This window comes from Talpa europaea (assembly GCF_964194135.1).
Source record: "Talpa europaea genome assembly, chromosome: 2".
Lineage (NCBI taxonomy): Eukaryota > Metazoa > Chordata > Mammalia > Eulipotyphla > Talpidae > Talpa > Talpa europaea.
In genome coordinates this window covers 32,912,340-32,935,959 of record NC_140068.1, presented here as the reverse complement: position 1 = coordinate 32,935,959, position 23,620 = coordinate 32,912,340, and positions in this window count along the sequence as shown.

Sequence of the window (23,620 nt, the reverse complement as noted above, 5' to 3'; positions counted from 1 at the left end):
ATAAAGTTTAGAAATGAAAGAAAAATCCAATTTCAGGAAAAATTTCAAAGGGTTTTGAATACTTAAGTAGACTAAGGAGTCAGTGGAGAAATGACAAAGGACAGAAGGAAGTATTCGTAAACCGAGACGATGAGGAGGCAGTGAGTAATAATAACTCATAGTAATAGCAACAGGTAACAAAGTTCTTCCTGGGTACCAGGCAGTGCTCAATCATGGTTTTCATGTTTAAATTAGAACAATCTGTTTGAGAAGCCTATCTGGTATAAGTCTTCATTGCGTCCATATTAGAGATGGAAAAATCGAAATACAGAGTTAAAATAACTGGTGGTGGATGAAAATTTAGATCTCTGGCAGTTAGAAACCAAAATCCATTCTCTTAAGCACTGTTTTCTACTGCCTCTGAGGCCTCTGGGGAAAGAAAAAAAAAAACATGAAATATACAGAGTCTTCTAAAATAAGGAGAATGAACTGATGGGTAATATCATAGGTATCCACAAAAGTAGAAGGAAAAGAATTTATGTACTCATTTAATAACTTCTAATTTCTCTATAAAGTAGAAGACTTTATCATCTATTGAAGATTAAGTATTTGGAGACAGGGTAGAAAGTTTAAGGACCACAGTAAAATTTTGGGGATGCCAAACCAGGCAGTTTAATAATACCTGTGAATATTAATTATCAAGCTATTCACCAAATTACTTTTGCTATATTTTCTTAAATCTTTTTAGAAAATGCTACAAGATAATAATTGTTATTCACATTTTATAGATATGAAAACTGAAGATCAAAAAAGTTATTATTTGTTCAATATTACCCATAAATAAATAGTGAAGTTGAAATTTTACTCTGTCATCAATTGCCATGTTCACTGCCTCAGAAAAGAGGGAGAAAGAAGCATTAAGAGCAAGGAGAAAAGTGAGTATTGAGGAAACAGTTTCCAATAAAACCCATAACTGACTGCTTTATAACATTAATCTGTATAAGTCACCAATGTTCCACATCAACACAAGGCAATTTCTTAACTAGCATTAAAAATGTGACTTTCGGGCCTCCCTGGTGGTACAAGGGTTATGACGCAACCTAAGAAGCTGTCCGCAGCCTCTGCAGCACGAGTTCGATCCGCAGCCAGCCAGGAAGCAACCCACATGGCACAGCAGAACTGTCCTGCCTCGCCCGCTGCTCCCCTCAGCAGTGTATTTCAGGCAGTCTATCTGTTCTGCTCCCCACTCTGTTTCTGGTGAATCCTCTCACCCCCCCACACACACATCTCTGGCCTGTACCCCAGTTCCTATATGCATAAATAAATAAATCTTTAAAAAAAAATAGTGACTTTCTCAGTATTGACAAAAAATACAAAAACACTAATTTGAAGAGTAATATGTACCTCCATGTTTATCACAGTAACACTGGATGAAGAAGATAGGGCACATGTACACATAGAATAGTATTCAGCTATAAAAAATATGAAATCCTGCCATTTGCACAACATGGATGGACCAAGTGGGTATACTGCTTAATGAAAGAAGTCAGATGGAAAAAAAACCTCACCATCTGATTTCATTCATATATGATCTACAGAAAAACAAACAGATGAATTAAACAAAACAAAAATAAATTTTAAGACTCTAAGACTAATTAGTGGTCACAGTAGAGAAAGGGGAATAGATAAATTAGGTAAAAGAGAATTAGGTATGGTAAAGGATAGAACTGGACATCTAGAGATGAATTTAAGGCATTATATATATATATATATATATATATATACATTCTGATTTTCCATGATGCACACCTGAAGCTTATATAATGTCATAATGCAATGTTACTTCAGTTTTTTTTTTTTTTTAAGGATTTTCAAAAAAGAAAAGTGACTGCTTTCAATTGCATTAGGAAACCAACTGTTTGGGTGGGGAGAGTAGAAAGACAGAAGTAGAGGGGAAATGGTAGAGCCAGAAAGAGGTTGTTAAAATAAGAGAAAGAGTATGGGTTGTGACCATGAGAACAAATGTGAGGTTTAGGAGAATGACAATTTGAGAGAAGTGGAAGGAAGGATTTCTCTTGAGAAGACAGTGAGATCCCTGAGTTTAAGATTTTTTTTTTTTTTTTGCAAGAGATGTTCAATAAGGTTTGACAGGAAGCAGAGCTCCTCAAACTCTTAAGGAACTGTTTAACGGTATCATGTTTTGTGCATACCCAGAAACAGCATTGTTTTTTGTCAATTCTAGTGATACCCCTAGGACTTCATAAAAGAGTATTTCAGTTTACACAAGCTAAAAGCTTTAGTAAATGAAACTTTGTTCTTTTTCAGTACTGACATTTCAAACTATAAGTATTTTTAATACCAATTTATTGTTTCAGAATTTTATCAAGGGTAGGCTGTTCATCATCTGCTTTTGAATTTCTATCAAGTATACTGAGTTTTATTCCAATATTTTATATTCACTCAGTGGCTATAAAGTCTAAAACAAAGGATGTATAATCACCTCCTTTGGCTGGCTCAACCATCATCATTGAACTTGGACAGTGTGAACCACAAAAAATAATTTTCTACTGCTAAAACTTGGCTGATAACAGAACTTGTATCTTCTAATAAGAACTAAAAATTAACAAGTACAAAAATCCATGTTACAAATAATCATTCTAACCCCAAATTCCAAGATGCTATGTACAAAAAGCTCTTTTAAATCATCCATTTGTCTAGGATCTCTTCTATTTACCAACAAATTGATGCAGAAAAAAAAATTATCCTAGCTAACTGCAACTGCCAAGAACTAAGCAAGACCTGAACTAACTAAAATTCTGTCTTGACTAGCTTAGTCTCCAAAGCAACAAAAAGGCCTTGACATTACCTTCTGATTGAACTCCTGAACAGTGTGCAGGAAACAACCTGTCTTAATGTGACTCAAAGAACATAAATATTGGAACACCGCAGTTTGTTGTGGATTTACACTGGACAAATCAGTGGCAGGATTTTCCACTGAAATATATTAAGAAACACATTTCTTAAATGATAGTTTAAAATGATGTATTTATTCCAGCAAATGTGTTGCATAAGCATTGAAGCATATCATGGATGATTACCATAAATACACTCCCATACAATTAGATTGGTTTTATATACACTAACTCCACTGATAAAGGCAAACTTTTTATACTGAAAAATATTTTAGAAGTTCTTCATCTCTTTTCCTACAAGCATAATATTAAGCAATAAAACTTGGTGAAGGCTAAAATAGGTATCTTAGGTTTTACAGTCCATATCTCTAGGTATGCCAGATAATCTTCTAACACTGATTTTGTAATGTTATGCCTTGCCTGGTTTTTAAATATTACAAAGATATATGTTTCTACTACTCTCCTTGGAAGGTTAATTCTCTTCCAATTTTTAATGTCATGTTCAATACTTAAAATACCCATGTAACTTCTTTCTTACAGTTAAAGTTTTACTTGTTGAACTTTTTCTATTACAATATGATAGAACTTTGTATCTTGAAATAAAAATAAACATCCTCTACAGCAAGGTAGCAGCCTAATTTGATAATATTTTACATATGTGAATAATGAAATAACAAGCTATTCAATATGAAACTCTAATATCTGGGCAGATACCGAAAAATACAACCCCAGATAGTAAAGCTTGTGATATGTGACATGTGACTATGAGAATTGTCACACACCCACACAAACACAGTTATTTTCTGTTTATACTTGAAACCAATTCATTACAAACAATACCAATAGCTATGCATAACTACTCTAAAAATAAAAACAATTCTAAAACCACTGAATGAGAGAATTAGCTATCAGATCCCAAAAGCCCTCATCTTCTGTCCCCACTATAAATAGCATACTGTGACAATTCTGAGTGCTTTGTGGGTTAAAACACATGAAGGATTTTGAGAATGTAAATCATTAAAGAAAGCCAAATGTGCTATTAAATCATTTGAGGGTAAACAGAGAGATCCAATTTCTCCCATATTACAAGTGCCTTTACAAAACAAAACAGAAAATACATGAAAGCCATATCTGGAGTTTGAGGGCACACTAAATTATTTGAAACTTCAAGTTAAAGCACAATAAACCAAGGAACATCTCTACAAAGCCACATTCTCTAATTTACTCAGATGGTTTTGGGAAGTCAAATCAAATTAAAGAAAGAAAAAATTCACAAGATGATTAAAATTAAGATCCAGCTCTTACAGTTTTACCACTGACAAAATGTTTTTAAAATGCATACCTTAAAGTAGCATAGATATGTGCTGATTCTCAATGATGAGCCCCTGACTAACATACTGTTAAAATGTAATACAACCAATAAAATGGGGTGGAGTCAAGACATGGCAGAGTAACTACTCTCTACCTGCAAACTCTCCTTCAAGTAAACTAGAAATGTAACCATAATCCACACATATACTTTACCAGCTCATCACCAGGCTCACTGGATGGACTATATCCCAGAGGCGCGTGCTCTGTTACTGAGTTTGGGGCTGACAGAGCCAAGTCAGGAGACTTCGATGTAGCAGTGGCCATTCCAGAATGAACAGACTTGAAAAAGTCATAGCCTCTGGAGTGCACAGACCAGCACAGGAGACCTCTGCAGTGACAGTGAAATAATATACAGCTTCCCGACTAAAACCTGCAACAGACAGATCAGTCCTAAAATACTGGTCTTGTTATAGTTTAAGAAATAGTAAGAAATCACCACCCTACCTTTTTCTCCAGATATCTGGGGACACAAACCAACAAGGAAACAAAAGTAAAGTTAGATAAATCAGACCAGATCAAACTAAGAAGATTTTGTAACACAAAAAAGGAACAACCGCAAGACAAAAAAGCATCCTCTGGAATGGGAAAAGAAATTTAAGCATAACACATCTGACAAGGAGTTAATTTCCAAAAGATATGAAGAACACATACAACTCCAAAACAATAACAACAACAAAAAACCCCAATCAAAAAAAATGAACAAAAGACATAAATAGGCACTTCTCCAAAGAAGATATCCAGATGGCCCACAGACAGACACATGAAAAATGCACAACCTCAGTTATTATAATAGAAATGGAAATAAAAGCCACAATGAGATATCACCTCACCTCCATGAGAATGGTTTATATCAAAAAGGATGGAAACAACAAATGTTGGTGATATGTGGAAGAAAATGAAAGAGGGAATGCAATTTGGTGCAGCATCTATGGAAAACAGTATGAAGATTCCCTCAAAATAAAAATAAAAACATTATATGATCCAGTAATATCACTGTTAAGTATTTGCCCAAAGGATATGAAAATACTAATACAAAAAGATTTTTGTATGCTATACTCACAGCAGCATTATTAACAATAACCAAGTCATAGAATCATCCATCAACAAATGAGTGGATAAATAAATGGTAGAATATACACTCACTGGAATACTACTCATCTATTAAAATGAAATACTGCCTTTTGGAATAAAATGGATGGATTTTTTTTTAAAGATTTATTTATTTATTTATACAAGCACCGGGTACAGTCAGAAGCACGGGAGGGTGAGAGGATTCACCAGAGCCAGAGTGGGGAACAGAACAGGAAGACCAACGAAATATACTGCTGAGGGGAGCAGCGGGCACAGCAGGAGAGGACTGTGTCGCCATGTGGGACCCTTGCCAGTCGGGGATTGAACTGGCACTGCAGAATCTGCAGGCAGCTTCGCAGCCCAGCGCTCAACCGCTGCGCCACCAGGGGAGGCCCAAAATGGATGGATCTTGAGGTGATTGTGCTATGTGAAATAAGCCATAAAGTGAAACACAGTTACTGGATGTTTTCACTATTTGTGGAATATAAATAAAGGGAAAAAACTGACAAAGCACTGCAACAGTAATTCTTAGGCTGAAAAATATACAAGTTAAGGGTATGGGTTGAGGGAGGACAAGGTAGGGGAGGGAAGCTGGTAGGGCATTGGCACTGGAGCTTTGGTGGAGAATGAGCGAAATATGTACATATTGGGATGAACTTGTACTCCCAAATGTATAAAGTTATGTCAGTGATGGGCAAATCAGTACAATTGAGAATAATAAAAGCCTTGAAGTTAAAAAAAAATCACACCTGGGCCTCCCTGGTAGGCAAAAGAGGTTAAGTCTCAGCACTAACAAGCTATCACCAGCAACTGCAGCACAAGTTCGATCTCCCAGCTAACCCACATGGCACAGCAGACCTCTCCTGTCTCACCCAGGAGACCTCCCCTGTCTCACCTGGCAGACCGCTCCTGTCTCACCCACTGCTCCCCTCAGCAGTGTATTTCAGTAGATCTGCCTGTTCTGCTCACCACTTTGTCTCTACTGAATCCTATCAGCCCCCACACTTATAGCGTATACCCCAGTTCTTGTATGCATAAATAAATTTTTAAAAATCTTTAAAAAAAAACTTGAATTTGAGCAGGATAATCATAATATTTTATTTCATTTTGAAAAATACCTTCTCCAGCAATAATGTAAGAACAATTTGAAGTTTTGATGATTTAAGAATATTAGAAATTGGGAGTAGGGGAAGGGGGTACGGAAGGAAGAGAAGGAGCTCATGATTTTATAATAATCTGGTTACATAAGCGACTGGACATGAATTTCTTCCATATAAAATTGACATAGAACAGAAACTGATCAGCAGTCCAAACCAAAATCCACTAAATAGACATCTGCAATTGTCTTTTAAAATCTGTTATAGGCGAAGCAGACCTCTCCTGTCTCACCTGCTGCTCCCCTCAGTAGTGTATTTCTTCAGTCTGCCTGTTCTGTTCCCCACTCTGTCTCCGGTGAATCCTCTCACCCTCCTGCGCATCTGGCCTGTACCCCAGTTCTTGTATAAAAATAAATAAATCTTTAAAAACAATAAAAAATAAAATCTGTTATAAGCAACAAAAAGAGAAAGCTACTGCTATTTCTTGACCAACAAAACATAGAAAGCTCTAGCTGAAATAAGTGAAAAAATACAGAGCCTTCCTGGTGGCGCAAGGGGTTAAGCACCGCACTACGAAGCAATCCACAGCCTCTGCAGCACTAGTTCGATCCCCAGCTGGCCAGGGAGCAACCCACATGGCGCAGCAGATCTCTCCTGTCTCGCCCACTGTTCCCCTCAGCAGTGTATTTCAGTCAGTCTGCCTGTTCTGTTCCCCTTTCTATCTCTGGTGAATCCTCTCACACATACCTCACTCCGCACCTCTGGCCTGTACTCCAGCTCTTGTATGCATAAATAAATAAATCTTTAAAAAAAAATAAGCCAAAAAATACAGAATTTTGAAAATCAATCCCCATACTTATCCTTAAGTGTCATTTTGTTATTATAGGAAAATTTGAAATCATTAGTGTATACATATAACACCCAGGGACATCAAAAAGTAACCCAGTAATTGAGCTAGTCCTCACTCTAGATATGGAAAATTTCAATACTTCCTCATTTTACAAAGTGAAATCCAAGGGTCAATGTTTAAACTCCAACAGACTGCAAATTTTACAAGAAACTAAAGCAATTATGTAAAATACAGTAGGATTTTAAAAACAAAGAAGTGCCTGTATCACTTCAGTTACCTAACATATTAAAACATATTTTGACAAGTTGTTTTGTTCCTTGTTCAGTATTAAAGCTCCTAAATATAATTTTGAAATTATCCCATATTCCTGAAAGCTAAGAGCTCACTGTTAGTATTTAAATTATTTTGCTACAAAATGTAAGACAGGACATAGTTTTAGTAGTTTAAAATTTAAAATTGGAAAACCTTATCAGTGTTGTTGATAAGTAAGATGTTATATCTTATTAACTAACACAAACAGTGCTAATTACAAAATACTTACATGGTATCTGTGTAGACAAGTGTGGAAACCCACACCTTTCCAAACCTTATTATCTGCACTGAGATCAAAGAAAAACATCAGAAGTGAGAGGCAGAACAGTAGCTGATAAGTAAGGAAGAGAGAATTGTCCATAAAACATGAAACTTCAGCCATGTATCATGAGCTGTCAAGGTGTTTTCCTTACTAGGTAATTATTGACCACCATTTTTAATTTACTCTAATCAAGTTCATAAGTACATTAAAATTTTGGGTTAACAAATTTGAAAAAACCCATTCAGTCAATGCAAAAGTCTCTTTACTACAGAGTTGCAAAGACCAATACACATGCACAGACAGGTCAACCACGTATTAACAAAGGTAAATGAAATATGGACCAGAAAAGTCCACAAGCATCCATCACGAATATCAGAATTGCCATAACTTACATTGTACTGATATAAACACGGAAATACACTGTCTCAGTTTGTACAACTAACATAGTCTTTCTACTTGGTCTAAGTAGCAAGGAAACTTGATGATTGATAGGAAGGAAAAGTGCTGATAAATAAAATTTACTTTCTTCTATATCAGACAGACTCCCTCATTCAAATACTTGGTTTAATTGAAGTTTAGGTCTGTATTTTGTCTGATTAAAAAAACTCTTTTAGCTGGCTTGATCTTCCTAAAAAAAAGCTCAGTCTTTGTGAGTTCACACTCAACTTCTGTCTTATTTTGGCATCTGACTGGGCAAGGGAATGTGTACTAATGCCCTCAAGGACTTGAGGAGGTTATTGATGTAACAAGAATAGACTGGTCTCCTGCCCTGTCTCTTCTGTCTGTTATTCTGGTCTGCTTCCTGCACTACATCTTCTCCCCGAAAAAAGATTCACTCTCTTTGTCTTCTTACAGACCCCTTATATATTGACCAGATGTTTCTACAATCCCCTACTCATCCTTTAATGTGGTTCTGGAATGGGAGAATAACAGAGAAAAAGAAGAGTGTCATCTGATCTCTTTGTTAGGTCTATCTACTTCTTCCCCTCAAACCAGCAGGACCTAAAGAAGTAGACTTGTATTTCCCTATATTATTTTTTTTTTGCCAGAATGTCCCTCTTATCTCCTCCCAGATTACAGATTCATGACTTAACCCCAAGACCCAATGCAGCGAAAGAAATCCAATAAAGTTAACATATAAAGAGGCATGGAAATCGAGCATTGTCATTACAGATATATAAACATGCAAATATGTTTCCAAGCCAGGTGCTAGTTCATAACTCACTGGACACACAGAATGAGATAAACTGCATTTTATTAATGCTATTCTCAAAGGACAACTACTCCAAATTGTTGTTATTTATAGCCAAACAAAAGACATTATTTAGAATTTTCTTAAGAGTGTTCGATTTTTTAGCCACAAGATTCTTCTCAGTAACGAAAAGCATTTAAGGTCAAAGTCAAGGAAATCTAACGGAACAAACCAAAGTGATGCTCCACCATCACTTTATTCTGGCATGTAGAACATGTTCATGTGTGATAAGCACATACATGAGAAACATCCGTCCTTATATCATCCAGAATAAACTGATTAAACAGTAACAAATATTATTGTTTTCACAATGACTTTATTGCAAAATGCAGGTTCCACAAGTTCCTTTTATACAAACAAGTTCCATTTGGCAATTTCTCTCATATATTTTAAATGTGAATATATACTGTCTACACTAATTCCAAAATTAATTAAAAGTTAAAGATTATTTGACCATATACAGATATCCATTCAAACTCATATGGAATTAGAAGGAGGACTGACATGCCTAAAGCAGTAGCATGCTATTTTCATGTCTTTATATCCATCTCTTCTAATGTTCCTTTGCCTGTACATTAAAAAAAAAATTGTGGCCAAGAAGTAATATTATTTCACACATAATTTTGTAAGACCTTTTCAGTCAAAAAAAAAGCAAAATATTAATAGAAAGTTGAACTGGTTATCATAAAGCCAAATCATACAAATAAAGCAAAGATCAGATAAGTACTGGAAATTTTATTGGAAGCAAAGAAAGGCATTGCATGGGTGACAGGTAATAAGAACAAGGAAAGAAAAGTTCAGGTAGTTGTGAGCTTATGTCTTAACATAATCTTTGACTTACTAGACATAATAATGTTTCTTTATCTAACTAAACATCTGGAGAACACTATTTGAATAAGAGCCTCAACCTTTGAATAGTGGAATACATTTCCTAAGAAATTCTGCTCCTTTGGAAAGAAAGCCTTACTAAGCTCATATTTAACCATAAAAGGCAGTTGTATTTTTAGGTATAAATCAGTTCTGAAACAGTGTCAGTTATTAATATGCCTCTAAGCAATTATTTTGTTTGCTGCCTTTTTTGTTTTCCTTTGAGATATAGACTTTACATTATTTCTAGAAGGCATTTATTTTTCTATATCCCACATAAAATTAAGACAGTTACATCATGTAATTTAATTATCTTAGTCAGATCAGGCTGCCATTACAAAAGATAGGGAGAGAGAGAGACTGATTTCTTATAAGGCCAAAGTCCTATCACCCTGTCAGATTAGGGCCTTATTCTGATTAACTAATTATCTCTACTGTAATTGCCTTAAAAACTAACTCTAGATGGTTACATTAGGAGGTCGGGGTTCAACATGTAAATTTGGATACAGGAACACAATTTAATTCATAGCATTAATCAGTCAATTAAGTTTCTGAGAAACGGTCTTTAAGATTATATTATGTTATACTGATACCGCTCAATTCAAGTAAAAATTAAGTAAAATAACTTAGCATTTTGATTGAAATGATGAAGACTAGAATTACGCAATCTTGCTGTTGACCCCAAGGTTGAAAAGCAAATGTTAGCGATTTTCTAAGCCTAAAGGATTTATTCCCAAATGTTTGAGATCATGATCATTAGTTAACAGGTCGCTGATGGTATAATTATAAGGTCTTCACATCTGAAAGTTGAATGTCAAATATGTGTTTACTATTCCTCTGCTGTGTTTTTATCCAAAGTTTTAAATCTCTATCTTAACAAAAATCCCTACTGAGTTTATCTTGATATTTTATCTTAACAACAGGAGTCAGTTTTCTTCACCATGAAGTCCACTGGACTTAACGCAGATGCCAGCAATCATCAAAGCCAGAGTCAAGCGATGCACTGGCAGAAAGCATGTTATGAAATTCTTTTGTCAAATTCACTAATAAAACCTGACCAGTACAAATAAATTCTTGTTTCTTTTTGCCATTTTCTTAATTTGAGTTTTATATTCTCACTTTGATCCTAATATCTAGGACTGTAGAATATCAGATTTGACTTTTAGGAGTCATAAACTGTTTTCTAAAATATCTGAAACTAAGAGGAGCATTTTTTTTTTCTGTTGTGGTTTGATATGTTTTTGCTGAGAGCAACATGTCAGGAAATAATGCACCAACCTTTTCTGTCTTCTGAATTCCCAGCTCTGATAGCAAATTCACAAAACAAATTAAAGTTCCTCGTGAATAAATACGGCATACATGAGGATAAAGTAAGCACATTGTAATATATCATTTAATTTCCCAGTTAAGAAAACATTTTTAAAGATTTATTTATTTATTTATATAAGCACTGGGTACAGTCAGAAGTGCAGGAGGGGACAGAATTCACCAGAGCCAGAGCAGGGAGCAGAACAGACAGACCGACGAAATACACTGCTGAGGGGACCAGCGGGTGGCAGGAGAGGTCTGCGTGCCATGTGGGACCCTCGCCTGGTGGCCAGGGATAGAACCGGTGCTGCAAAAGCTGCGGGCAGCTTCTCAACCCAGCGCTCAACTGCTGCACCACGAGGGAGGCCCAAGAAAACATTTTTGATGCATGCTCTGATCAGATGAAAGTTAAACTTTAAGTAGTACTTCTGAAAATATTGTTTGTTGTTTTAAAATAATGTTATTGGTTGCCCTTAAATTAGAGAATACATATGAAATGTTTTCATCTGTCCCACCATCAGCCATCTGAACAGCATCTCTCCATTTGTATTAACTTATTTTTAAGTATCTGAATAAATATATGAATATTAAATTTATATTTTTTTATTTTCCTGCAACCACGCGTTTCAAGGACTCACAAGTGGGCATTATTGTGATACGGGAGTTAAGAGAAAGGGTTTAGATGATCAGACTTGTCTAACTGATGTGGTTGTCTCAGCCATCTATAAAAGATGAAAAATAGGATTAGTGAAAAAGGAAGAACGTGCAAGAGAGATTGATTTCTTCAAAGCAGTTTAAGACCTTTAGGTCAAGTCCACCAGAACCAAACTCAAATTCTTACATATCCAATTGCTTTAATATAGCTACAGTAAGCATATTTTTAAAGCATTCAGTATCCTTGTATACCCCACGAAAAAAGCTTTGAACACCTGCTAGCCATAGTAAAGACAGATCCTGTGGAGAATAGATCAGAAACTGCGCCTGCTCTTCAGAGTCCTCTAACCCAGAGACTTCCTACTGTTGAGCACACCATCACCTAAACACTTGGCTAAGAACCGCAGTCCTGAAATCATGAAGCTCCATGCTTTGGGAGATACATGAAGATAAACTGCTCAGACAGGGAAGACATGGAATCCTAGGCCCTAGGAGGTTTGGGGGAAATATCTGAAAAGCCATCCAAACGAACCAAGCTTTATCCAAGCCAAATAGTCAAACCTTTTGAAGTTTTCCAGTTACTAATCAAAACCCCACTAAGTGCTTAGTATCCAAGGCAGTTTTAAGTAACACCAAACCAACTATCAAGTAACATAATGAGTAAAGCCAAATCTGGGATTTGTCTTAGAGTTACACAGACACACAAAAATTTGTCTGAAGTAGTGCTAGCCAAGTAAAAATTTAGGATAGTTTTAATTATTCAAACATTATCTCACTCTTAAAACAATTCCAGTGATTTTTAAAAGGGGTTAAAGAATCAATTTTCCATAAAAAACTGAATCATTAATGAACACTATCTTAAAATTAAGATTGAAATTATTGTTTAGCACTCTATTGCAAACACACTGTAAAAATTAAGATTTATTAATGATGAAATGAATGCCATAACTGTAAGGTTTTTCTGTTTTGTAGTGCTGTAAAGACAAATTTTAAACCTCAAACAAATGAACAGTACTGCCGTGTATCAAGTAGTACTAAACTAATAACTACCTTGATTTTAATTCATTTCATTTTGTCTTAAAAATAAAATTATAACAATATGTTGTCATAATAGAAACCAGGATATCAATCAGCTTTATGCAATAATAGTAAAATCTATTTGTTGGTTAGTTTTCTTTTAAAAATCTCAACAAAATGATTAAAGTATTTAAATATAATCTTTACATATTTTATTGATTTAATTTGACAGGAAATAAATTTATTATCACAAAATAGCACAATGGTCACTTCTGTTATTCAGTTCATTTCTTGGAAAAAAATTCATTAAATGTCTAAATGAAAAAACATTCAGTTTTGCTGAAGAAAAAAATCTTATTTAACACATATATTGTCTTTTTCAACAATTCAAGTTCCCTATGTATACATTACAGTATGAGAAAAGAGAGCATTGTGTGTGGGGGGGATGTGTGTGTGTGTGTGTGTGTGTGTGTGTGTGTGGTATGTAAACTTATGTACACAGGCAAAGGAAAAAACAGTGGAGACTCGGAGAAGATGATGGCCATGTCTCTGCGTTTGTTTTTTCTCACAGGATATCTGCCAGAACATGGAAGGTGGCAGAATTCAGATAACACTTCTAAGAAGCCTCCCAGTTACTTGCTATTATAATTTTCTATTTGAAATCTTCAAATAGCATTTATACAACATTTTTTGTTTATTTAATTACACTTCTTTGAGGGTTGATTTCTATGTGCCTTCACTAGGATTTCAGTTCATAAGAGCAATTACCTTAAGTCTCTTGGTCATCATGTATCCTCAATAGTTGAAAATAACTTGTCTTTAATTTGGCAATAAGTGATATCATTACTGATCATCAACAAAAATGAGCAGCATTAAAATATCCAAATATGTAAAAAGAAAAAGGAATAAACTAAGACTTGATTACACCAGAAAATTTTTTTTTTGGTTTGAGCAAATGAGTAAAGGCAAACAAAATGCAAATAAGATTATATATTAGATACTATAATTAAAATGAAATTTAAATGGTATTGAGAGAACATTATAGTATATTAACAAATGATATAACCCATAAGAAGATATAATGGTAATAAACCTTTAAGCAACAAAATACAAATTTTAAGAATTAAGAATTTGTAACATAAAAAATTAACTTGAGTAAAATATAATTATAGGAAAATATTTCATCATATACTTTTCAGTTTTTCATGTTGAATAATCAAACAAAGATACATATTATGTTAATTGATTAAATATGTTTTAATATATAAAACAGTGAATTAAAATAGAACATAAATTCATGTTTATAGAAATTAAAATATATATCAATTTTATGTCATGTTAAAGGCATCTAAAAATTTTAAATGAAAATATTTCTTACATCTTGCTTTTCAAATATAAATCAATAAAAGTTTGTACTAAAGGATAAAAAATTAAATTAAGAATATTCCTATGACTCAAGGATAAAAACAATTACAAATTATCAAAAAGTACTTTAAAAATCACACTCAATCATATGTGATACTCAAATAGGATTCAGATGACAATTCATAACTAAAATAAAAATAAAAGTTATCAAATAAAAATAATAAAGTAAGTATTCACCTTGAGGAAAAGTAAAAATGATATAATAAACTAATACAAAAAGATAATGGCATTAATGAAAGAAAAGCTATAATTGTAAATAGAAAATAGAGTAAAAAGGATGAACAAAGCAAACTAACTTAAAAAAGTAGAAAATAGGGGCCTCCCTGGTGGCGCAGTGGTTGAGCGCTGGATTGCAAGCTGCCCGCAGCCTCTGCAGCACCGGTTTGATCCCCGGCTGCTCCCCGGCCACCGGAGGAGGGTCCCACATGGCGCGCAGACCTCTCCTGCCGCCCGCTGCCCCCCTCAGCAGTGTACTTCGGTCCTTCTGCCTGCTCTGCTCCCCGCTCTGGCTCTGGTGAATTCTCTCACCCTCCCGCGCTTCTGACTGTACCCAGTGCTTGTATAAATAAAAGTAATAAATCTTTTTTTAAAAAAAAAAAGGAAAAAAGATATCACCTCCATTTTATAAAGCTAGCAAAACTTGATTCCAAAATCCAATTATAAATAACACAAATGCAAAGAAGGAAAAGACAGAAAGTGGAAAAGAGGGAGAGAGTGACAAGGAATGCAGGAAAGAAGGAAGAGAGGTACTGCTGTAAGAATGGACTTTGATTTATTTTGCCATCATTTTAGCTCTTATATTCAGACCTCTGAAGCATGAGTTAATTTTTATATACGGTGTAACACATGAACCCAAATTAATTATTTTGTTAATGGATAGTCAGTTGTTTCCGCACAATTTGTAGGAAAGACTATATTCTTTCCCTACTGAGTTATCGCAGTTCCTTTATCAAAAATGATTATCTATAAATGCTAGGGTTTCTTTCTGGACTCTTGATTCAATTTGTTTATTCAACGTGTCAATATTTATGCCTATATTGTGCTTTTTTTTTTTTTTAATAGGGGCATGTTATTTACTTATTTGTTTGCGTGATTGTTTGTTTGTTTATACATGCACTGGGTACAGTCAGAAGCGCAGGAGGGTGAGAGAATTCACCAGAGCCAGAGCGGGGAGCAGAGCAGGCAGAAGGACCGAAGTACACTGCTGAGGGGAGCAGCGGGCGGCAGGAGAGGTCTGCGCGCCATGTGGGACCCTCCTCCAGTGGCCGGGGAGCAGCCGGGGATCGAACCACCGCTGCAGAGGCTGCGTGCAGCTTCGCAACCTAGCGCTCAACCGCTGCGCCACTGGGGAGGCCCTAGTGTGCTTTTTAATTGCTCTAGGTTTGCAGTAAGTTTTAAAACTGAAAGTGTGAAACTTCCAACTTTGCTCTTCTTTCACAAAATTGTTTTGGATGTTCTGGTTGCTTCAAATTTCCATATGAGTTTTAGGATTGGCTTGTCAATTATTATAAAAAAAAAAAGCAGCTAGACTTTTGGTAGGGAATTGTTGAAGAGCAAAAATGTTTAGCATAATATCTAGTACAGTGTTTAATGGAATGATAAGAGTGAAAACCCTTATCTCAGTCCTGATCTCATCAAGAAAGCTTTCAATATATCATGATTAAGTATGATATTAGCTTTGATTTTTTTCATAGATGGCCTTTATCAGTTTAAAAAAGTTATCTTCTATTTAAAACTTCTTGGGTTTTGTTTTAAAACCAGTAAAGGTTATCGGATTTTGTTCAACTTTTTTTTTTTTTTTGGTATATTGAGATTGATCATACAGTTTTTCTCTTGTGTTTTATTAATACAGCATGTTAAATTCATGGACTTTTGTATATTAAACCAACTTTGCATTTCTGGGCCAAAGCCCATGTAGCCAACATGTATAATAACCATTTTAAGTTACTGGATTCCATTTGCTAATATGTTTTGGAAAAATATTTGCATCTACATTTATAGATATACAGGAAATATATATACACAGGGTATTTATCTGTATTCTTCTGTGTGATGTCTTTTTCTGCTTTTGGTATGAGCATAAAAATGGTCTCACAGGATGAGTTGGAAAGTGTTACATCCTCTTCTATTTTTTGGAAATGTTTGTGAGAGTTGGTGTAAATTTCTCTTTAAATATTTAATGGGAATCGCCAGTGAAACCATCTGGGACTGTATTTTTCTAGTAAGATCTTTTTAACAAATTCTGTCTCTCTTTACTTGCTAAAGGCCTATTCAGAATTTTTTTCTTTTTGCATTCATTTCAGCAGTTAATGTCTTTGCAGGGAAGTGTTCACATCATTAGGTTATTTAATTTGTAAAAACATACAAACGTTCAGGATATCCCCCTTATAGTCCTGTTCATTTCTACAAGGTCAATAATAACATTTCTTCTCAATTCCTGATTTTAGTAATTTGAGTTCCTATTATTGTCTAGTGTAGCAACAATATGTCAATTTATTGAACTTTTGGTTTTGTTGTATTTCTCTTTTATTTTTTTATTCTGCTTCATTTATTTCTGCTCTAAAATTTATTATTTTCCTCCTTCAGCTTTATTTGGAACTATTTTTCTCTTCTTTTTCAGTTTCTCATGATGGGAGATTTGAGTATCAACTTGAGATTTTTCTTCATTCTTGATGTTGGCAATTACAGCTGCGTATTTCCCTCTAAACATCTAATAAAAGCTGACATGTTACAGAACCGTTTTTATGAGTCATAAATTGGTGTCCCTTTCAGGAGGTAGTTACCAACTAATAGGACTCTAAAAGGTCTTAGTTGGGACTGGCACCAATATTGTCACTTAATAGGTCTAATACTGCCACTCAAAAAATCTGTAGATTTAAAATTGAATGTTTAATCATCCAGATTAATATTTCATTCATATGAAATTTGATACAGTCCCACAGACCATATGGTTAATAGTTCATAAATATAGAAACTCAGATGGGGGAATTCCATTCCATTCTGGAATTTTAAAATGGATTAGATAATGTTGATTAAGTATTCTGACAAATAATGTGATGGAAACAGACAAAGTTCTTTTACATATATACATTTATCACAACTTTACTGACTTCAGTTCTGTCTCATGCCACTTTGAGAAGTAGTAAGTAAATAGTGCACAAAATGTGTGACTTGTGTTCCAAAGGTACTTGTATTCATCTTCTCAGAAAAAGGTAACTCTTGAAAGATCAAGTTTTATTTTTTAATATCTAGAAACATCTCTACAACCTACACTAAAAGCAAAGTAATTAAAATGGGAGCTACCTCACTGCTTTGTTTGAAAGTACTTGTTTGGGCCTCACCCGTGGCGCAGCGGTTGAGCGCTGGGTTGCGAAGCTGCCCACAGCCTCTGCGGCGCCGGTTCAATCCCCGGCTGCTCCCCGGCCACCAGAGGAGGGTCCCACATGGCGCGCAGACCTCTCCTGCCGCCCGCTGCTCCCCTCAGCAGTGTACTTCGGTCCTTCTGTCTGCTCTGCTCCCCGCTCTGGCTCTGGTGAATTCTCACCCTCCATTGCTTCTGACTCTATCCAGTGCTTGTATAAATAAATAAATAAATCTTAAAAAAAAAAAAAAAGAAAGTACTTGTTTGGTTTTACTATGAAAACTGGGCCTTTTCTTATAATTTTATTAGCTCCAAGTCAATTGGCAGTTTTAGAGCAATGGAAAAATTACTATAAGAATATTCTAGCACATAGGTTATTATCATTATATTTAACTGGAAAAAATGAGTAGAAAAATCTACCAGTAATTTTTTTTATTCATCATTCTCCCTGGACTTCTAGACTGTCTCTTGAATATCCTATTTATGATGTGGAAACATTTTTCTTTTCTAATGTGGCTTGACTTCTTGGAGGTTTCACATTTTTTAGTGGACTTTATCTTTTTCCTCATTTTCAACAGTATTCATTTTGGGGGCCATGATTTGCCTACTATTCTGCAAGAATTTTCCCAGTTTTCATTTTCTTTAAACAGTCTCTTTTATGTACTGAGAAATTTGATCAATTAGAATATCAGTTTCAAAATTTATGAAACTTGGATTTTTTTTCTTGCTTTGCCTTTTCTTTGTAGCAACTGGCTATTCTTTTAAGTTTTAGTAATCTATAAATCAAGAGGAAACTATATACTTTCATTTCACTCACTTTAGTCCAATTCGACTCTCAGAACTAGGCCTGGTTCCCATAAAAGTCAAACACAGACTTTCAATTTTCTTTACTTCATTCCTTGAGTAAATTAAAAGAAAAATTACAGTCTTTTAAATTCTACAAACTTATTTACCTAGTTATAACAGGAAAATAATGAAAAGAAGCTTTTCACCTAAGTCAAGTAAATGGGACCAAAAGCCCATATGTTTCAGTGGAATTTTAATTTCTAATTCAGGGTCTTCCTGGTGGCGCAAGGGGTTAAGACACAACCTATGAAAACTTCTGCAGCCATTGCAGCACAAGTTGACCTCTGGCCAGGGAGCAACCCACATGGTGCAGCAGACCTCTCCTGACTCGCCCGCTGCTCCTCTCAGCAGTGTACTTCGGTCAATCTGCCTGTTCTGTTCCCCACTCTGTCTCTGGTGAATTCTCTCACCCTCTACACCTCTGGCCTGCTCCCCAGTTCTTGTATGCATAAATAAATAAATCTTTAAAAAATATATATTTCTTATTCATTAGAAATTTATAGCTTCCCCAATTCTAATGTCTAACCTTAAACCCTTTTGACACTACTTATCTGGACTTCCTTACTACAAACAGCTGGAGATTACAAATGGAAGAAAGTCAAATAATCCTGATCTTTTGAGAGTAAAAGACACCTGCTTTATTTAACTTATAAAACATGAATTATTTCACATTCTTGTTAACTTATGAAGCATGTATTATTTGATATTCTTGCTGTGTCAAAGGAAGAACTATAAATGAATCAGTTTATAAATAATTTTTTGCTTCCAATAAGTCCAATGAGGATCATAGAACTAAAGACAAAATAATGAGGCATTATTAAAAACCATTTCTCATATTTGCAAGATACAAACATTCAAAGACTTTGTCATATTAGCTGCCACTTAAATATCTTTCTTATATCATACTTCGACTCTCATGCTTAAACTGAAATGCCAACAATTCTAAATCATGAGAAATTTAAACAGAACTTTCAAGCAAAAAGAGACCTTTAGTCCCACTCAACCAACTGTAAATTAATAAACTGAGGTGCAGGACAACAGCTTGTCAAGATTACACACAGTGGCAGATAGTTTATTCAAACATATGTCACTACAACCCTAGCAATGTTCATTCTCACCAAGCATTCTATTGAACAAGAGTCTTTTAACCTTAGAATATCTTTGAACAAGAAAGATAAGAAAGCATACAAACATAAGAAAAATAAATCCGAATGAAAATTTTAGCTAGTAGGTAACATATGTTATGAATCTTATCAAAATGAAATATTCAATGAAAAAAATAATATTCTTGATTTCAGTCATTTCTAACTACAAGTAAATATATATTTTAATGAATCTTTAATCTTGTTAGTTAATTTGAATAGTTAACAGACTGTTTTCAAAGTTAGCTAAACTTTAGAGGCAAAGTGGTCTTCTACTTATTGCCTACCTCTGTTCTTTTGAAACATAAATCAGAAAAACCTGTTACCTGAAATAGAACAATTCAAATAAATATTCAAAATTACGCCTATCTACAGTATTCTGGTATAATATACCATGTATATTTTCACTTCCAAGTCAATAAAAATAGTTGTTCTTCCTGAGTAGGCCGGTTTCCATTAAATGGAAAATATCTACTTTACTGGGGTTTGTACTAAATAAAACACATTTTAGAAAAATTACTTTTCCCACAATAGTTCCACATTTTCACCTGATTACTATTTTGGCTCATATTTGGAACCACAGATTAAAGTCTAACATTTAAAGTGCTTTCATTTTAATTTTATTTCTCTGGACTCACCATAATCCCTTCTAATCATTTCAGTTATGGCAATTTTACCAACTGTGATAGTGCCTGTTCCAACATTCAGATGTTATGTGTCGTAATTTTGTTATCCACTGTCTTGGCACATGAGTTATACAATCAGCCTGAGTTTTCTCAGTGGGACTTCTAGCCTTGAGTCATCAACTTGAAATAACTTCTTACTAAAAAGTTGGCCTGTCCAAATAGTCAATTATAACCCTCCTACATTATCATTCTCCTTTATGAGAGAGAAAACTTTAAATATGAATAAAGAGAGCCTCCACTTGCCTTTGCCTTTTAACTTTATATCTAAGAAAAAGCAGAGACATCGTTCCATTATTTTAACTAGTATCTGCTGTAAAGATGCATGTTTTTAAATATTCTCAACCTAGACCTATCAAAGTAAAGACATGTTGGATATATTTAAATTAAAAACAGGGTAAAATCTCTTTTATAAAAATATTTATCAAACCAAGAAGCGCAACAAAATATATGAGATTCAACGTGGGAAATAAAAGACAAAAATTAAATTATCAGCAGAAAAACTATAGAAGTACTTAAGCTTCATATTTCTATAAAGACCTCAAGATATTCAAGATACTAATAACAACAAATAGCAAGTTTCAACACTGATGTTAAGAGTCCAAAAATATACATATTCTCAGAGTTAACAGAGACTCCTATGTTTTAGATAACGAATAAATGACCTGCCATGATTGTCACTGCAGAGAAATTGTAAAATGCTTCTGAGGAAAGACATGGTTTGAAAATTGACAGCTGAAATTTCCCCAATTGATACTCTGTCACTCCTCCCATGGGATTCAAAGGGGCAGCTGCACTGATTGATATCCATGTGTCATTTTTAAGTGCCAGTGTGACCCATTGCATCTGATATCTTTCCCAGTGAGAGAATTCTGGGTCTTAGCCCAACAAGCAATAGGCAGTCATGAGATTTGAGTGAAAAGCTAATGCCTTAGGGATACACCCTTGGCAAGATTAAAATCCAGGAGCTTTAATAAACTCTTGCCTTGTACAGCAACATGGATAAAACTGGAAGAATTATGCTAAACAAAATTAGAAGGAGAAAGGCATATACTGGATGGTGTCACTTATATGTGGAATGTAGAGAAACATGACAAAAGGTCAGATAAAACCAAACTAAAAAACTAACCCTTGAGAGCTGATGATAGAAAGGAGGCTATCAGAGTGGCAGGAAGAGGGGCAGAATAAAGTGGGAAGAGAGCGCAGTGGACCATGGTGGTGGATCGTGGATGCTTTGGTCGGGGAGGAATTATGGCAGCAACACTTGAATGGGAGAATCCTACATTTTATTCATGTTGGGCATTCATATGTCATTTTTGGAGAAGTGTCTGCTTAGATCATCTGCCATTTCTTTTTGTTGAATTGTATTTGTTCTTTGCAAATCCTGGATATTAGCCCCTTGTCAGATATATGGTGTGCAAATATCTTCTCCCATTCAGTAGAGTGTATTTTTGTTTTAATTGTAGCTTCTTTCACTCTTGAGAAGCTTTTTAGTTTAATGGAACTATGCCATTTCCATTTAGATGACAAAATCGAGAAGCCCTTCAGGACCTATTTGGTGATACCAACATATCATCCTCTCTAACAAGGTATTTATAAGTCTTGGACCTATTTAACTCCCTAAACTTAAAGTTACATGGATGTGTCAGAGTTTATACTTTTAATTAAAATTATATTTTATATTTTACCTTTGAAATGTCAAGAAAATACCCTGCTATTAAAAAATCAGTATCAGTGTAATTTAACAGGAAACATTATGAAAGAAATTAAAATAGTTCTTCAACTAATAGAAGACAAGAATAGCCCACAAAGATTCAGGTGAAAGTTTTCACAATCCATTCTTCTATTATGTATATTTTAAATTATTTAACTCCAAAAATCCAATCCATTTCTAGACAACATTCATTAGATAACATGTTTTCATCTTGTTTTTACAAAATGCTTCAAAATTCACATAATTTTTAAATGAGTATAACATATATAGAAAGATGCAGTCACTTTTAATCCACCCTATGTTTGAATTCTGACTACCTGGAAATAAATCAAAGGTTGTGCTACTACCACTCAATTTTCATCAAGACTGATCAACTTGGTAGTATGCTCATTTTCACCTTGAAGCAAGCAAAATGACATTAGACTACCATATTAAGGAATGAATGTTTTGAATTCTTTAATGGGAAGATGCTAAAAATTCCTAATAACAAATATGAATGCTTCCTTTTAAGAGCTAAATCATCCACATGTGAGATTTTGGTAATTTTTTTTATAATTTTCTCTCTGTATACACATCTGTGGACAAGAGAAAACATCAGGTCATCTTTGAAGAAAGGTATTCAAAAAGCTCCAGGCTCAGTTTTAGACTATCATGGCCCATATAAGTCTTAAATGATTTTAAGATATTATAATGGTGTAAATTGATTTGATAACATTCAAATTTTAAATCTTGAGGAATCTACCTTTCAAACATTTTTCTGTTCTTTTCGTCATGAAAATTATTCTCAGCACATTAGCTTTTCTATTACAATGAAAGAGCTAAGCAGGCATTCTGAGGATGGCAGAGCAAGAATATGGTAAGATCCTAAGTTCACAATAGTATTGCAGGGCCATTCATTTACTTCCCCTGGAGCTGCCATAGGATTGCTTGTTAGCTGAATAATAAAACTTTGATGCAGATTAAGTTGGTTGAAATAAAACATTTTGTCACTTGAAGTCAAAAAAAAAAAAAAGAAAGAAAATTATTGTTAGCATTAAGAACTAGCCAAGCTCTACTTTAAAGAAAATAAATACATAGTTCTTGTTCTCAAGTACATGCTTTAGACAAAAAAAAAAAAAATATATATATATATATACACTTTTTTAAACTAATTTGCAAACTTTTAAAAGTCACAAAACTTTATTGTGTGCTTTATTTTTACAATATCTCCTCCTACCTGAAAAGTGAAGATGTGTCTACTCACTTTGTGAAAATCAATACTGGCTTGGGAGTTTTCAATATAATTTTTTAGCATTCACATTTGTTAAGTATTATGAGCAGTGAGTACTTTGATGAAAAAAAATACATGATCTTTAGCCTCATGTATTAAAAAGTCCAATTGTTAGCATTTCCCTTTAGCATAAGAGAATTGCATAAAGCCCTTTGATTTAAAGTACAGAAGCCATTTGATTTAAAATACAGAAACTGTTTTCAAAGTATATTTTCTGTATCACTCTC